The following is a 4,009-nucleotide window of genomic DNA, read 5'->3' on the forward strand; positions in this document are numbered from 1 at the left end:
ACTTTCTACTTTGAGGAAATGGCAGAACTAGGCACAGTCGACTTAATAAAGCTTATAAAACTTGTAATTAAAACCAGATGATATAGATAAATAGTACCAAACATCTGTGAGCAGACTTATGGTAAAAACTAAACTAAGGAAGTTTCGGATCAGATAATTTCAGCAATCACTTAATTTTTTCTAATACTTTAACTGTTCCAATAATGAATTTTTAACTACTAATTGTTTCTACCGTATGACATTATTTGATTATCTGATAAGTGGTATCTTATTATTTTCTTCACCTAAATATGGGTGTATCTCAACTATAAATGTTTGAACAATTACAACATAGATTGCTTTTATAATACAATTCGTTCGTTTATACTATGCTAGTGTCTTACTATAAATTCAAAAAGACATGTCTAATATATATTATATTAATTCATCTGATATCTCTGATATATCTATTAAAAATTCGTTTTTCTAATATTTTCAAATATTTAAATATGAGACTATGTTGTATAAAAAAATTTCTTTATCGCTCTATTAGAATATTAAATTTACATTAAATAATACAAATAATACATAAAAATGTATTATCAATCTTTTTTTTTCGAAGTTTAAAGAAAAAAAATTTATATTAACATAATTGAATTTCATTAAAATTTTGTCATATACATTAAGAAGTCAAAAAATGTACTCAAAAACATAAAATGTACATAAAAATGATTCTTACAAAAGAAATTGAAATGCTCGTAACTTTCTTCGATAATTCAAAAGACGCACTTGACAACTTCACACACCTTCTTCTTTGTACTGAGAGTGTCTTTATTTCGATTCTTTCGTATGACCCATATTCTGCACAACTTAATTACCAAAAATTCATACATGCCCGTACAGAGTGAAGTCTCCAATAATGTGACAGTTAATATTGTATTTATGCCCAAAGTGAAAGTGAAAAATTGTCATTCAATTAAAATCAAAATTATTTTTAAATCTTGAAAAAATGAAAACTCAAAAACAAGAACTCAAAAGTATTTTTGGTGAAATTTCTTGAAAGTTAAAAATCTTTTTGTCCGCGTAGATACACAAAAACGTTATCGATCTTAATGATATCAAGTTTTTTTAGGTATAAAACTAAAGAAACTAAAAAAACAAACTCTTGCCAGATACAGATACTTATATGACTTATATGAGTAAAAAGAATTAACAATGAAACTAAAATTGAAAGCAAAAAGCAATAATAATGCCCTTAAGTAACGTGAATTCGATGTAATTACAAGACTTTAAAAATGAAATTAAATCGAAAAAATCGAAAAAATCAAAAAAAATCCCAAAAAAAGTTAAACAAATACAAAATTGTACTTAAGTCAACATCGAGTGTGTATGAGGTGCGGTGAGAAGAATTTATTAAGAACGAAAAGAATTTTATTGCCCGAGGACTTTGGGTTTAGTAAAAAATCGTTTTTATTTGCGTATCAGTTTTTGAATGTGAAGTAGATGATACAATATATAAAATTAAATTTTTCTATTTCTATTTCTCTATTTATTAATCATTTTTTAATAATGTATTTCAAAAGTTTTTGAAAAATCATTAATACCGAAAACGTCACTTATAACAGATATATATTGTATCTATATTGAATAAAATGAATACTCCTGTGGAACGACTTTTGTAGTATTCGAGTCAATCGTTATTACAATCATCAACATTTTACTTTACAGCTCATAGTAAAATTTAGCTTTGATAACAAATTCACTATATGTATATATTTTACTAATATAAACTTAAAGGTTTCTTATAGTTTTTTCTATTTTTTTCTTAACATAAAAATCCAGGGTGAAGCACCGCAACTTTTCTCCGAATCTGATTTTGGGTCAAAACATCTCATTCTGTTATCTATCAAGCCGGCAATATTACTTTCTAACCTAAACAACTCAACACTTTATTACCTTTAACACTCAACAATGAACCATCTACTTTTCGGCGTTATGTTTAATCTATATAATTATGTTCTAGACCTTATTTTGTTTATCTCGGGGTTGTACGAAAATCGATATGATTTAACAACTTCTAAATTCGTACACTTGTTCAAAGCCAATATTTCCAACTATGCACAGATCTTGTTTTCTTTAGTTACTTAGACGTATCATATATTAAGTTTAAAAATGATTTATTAAGAATCCTATTTCAATAGCTAAGACGTATTTATATAGCATAACTACTATATCTTTTCAGAGTTATAGCATCCGTATAGGCACCGTTTGAATATTATTGAAACACCCTTTTTGTAATAATATGCAGAGTAGTTTTGAAGACACGTTTAGATATAACATATCCCTGCTTCACTGCAAAAGGGTTTGTTGATGGTTTTTTTATGGTGCTATTATGTTGAAAACAAGTGTTGATAAATCATCTTCTTGTTTGACTCCGTGGATGACGTCAAAAGGATCTATCAGGTTCTCTTGTATTAGAATTCGATTTTTTGTGGTTTTTGATTTGATTCCTGACTATGAAGGGTGGGCCCCATGTTTGTTCAGCCAACACTTTTAAGAAAGTTTGCATATGTTAAACCATAGTTCAAAGGTTTTCTAAAGCCTATCTTTTTAAATCTATCTCGAAGCCTTAATGTTTTTTTTCATCATTTTTGTATTATAAGAATATGACCTCACAATTTTCGATTCAGTCTTAAGTCTCACATTCTTAATTTTGTTATTCTCTCGAATTCTATACTTATAATTTTCATATTGTAATTGATATAAATCTGTATGAAAGAATTTTCTTTCGAGCTCATCAATTTTTCTTATTAGATTATGATAGTGTTAATAATTTATGCAAAACTATTTTCATAGACCTACAGATACATTAAACAGAAATGCAAGTGTCTAGAATTGATAGAGTTGACAGGGCTGGCTTTTGCAGTCCAGAAATTAGATATGGACAATTATTTTAAAAGATTTTTTTTTTAAAACTACGGATAATGACTATTTGGCTATAGCCCAAGAATTACACTTTAAAAAATTCTTTTATTTTATCTATTATCTATTTTAAATAGATTTCTTGTCATAGGACGAAAATAGTTTTAAATTTTTTTTTTTTTGCAAATTAACTTAAATACTTCCCAATTATATATTTTAATTATTTTTATATTTATGTTAATATATTTATACAATTTACTATTATGCATAGAAATAACTATTCAAATTTCATTTTATTGATTTATGAATTATTTTTAATATATTTTATCAGTTTATTATGTTATTTAATAGAGTCCGTCTATCTTATAACATATTTGCATCTCAATTAGAAGAGCAGAATTAAAACTTATTTTTTTTATTTTAAATTCAGTTAATTTACAATTGTCTATATTATTTGTATTGATACACACACAACTTTTCAAATTAAATTTTTATAAATTGTATCTTAATATTTTTTATCTTAACTTTACTGCATACCCTTAGAGCACTTTAATAGATTAAAAATATATTATATATTAACATATATCATTTTATTTATATATTCTTATAATTATAATTTTTTTTATTTTTGGCGCCAAATAAAAGCACTGAATGTGTTAATCCCGCCCTGAGGCTTTCATGAAGTTTTCAAACCGTCCACCTTCTTTTGGCTCCATAGCACGAATTTAACCAAAGTGAAACCAAGTTTCTTGTTGTGATTGTAAAATACTCGTAACTTTGCAATTGTTTCAATAGCGTTCAATTTTTTCTTACTTTTGCCCATTAACAACAATGTTTTTTTAGAGAAAGTAAATCAGTTCAATTTTTAGTGCTTCATTGGCATACAAATTCGTACCAGCGCCTTTAACTGGTGGTGTTGGCGATTTTTATAAAAGATTAATACATTATCTTAATATGCAAACAAGTAAAAATTTTAAATACATTAATCTATATGATATTGAATATATATTGTGTGTATGCTTTTACATTTCTTATATACAAGGTGAGATGAAAAAACTGCAACCAACTTCAGACTGCTGTCATTTCTAAACCGCTCGTCCCACAGCTG

Source organism: Teleopsis dalmanni, chromosome 1 (genome assembly GCF_002237135.1).
Source record: "Teleopsis dalmanni isolate 2A chromosome 1, ASM223713v2, whole genome shotgun sequence".
NCBI lineage: Eukaryota > Metazoa > Arthropoda > Insecta > Diptera > Diopsidae > Teleopsis > Teleopsis dalmanni.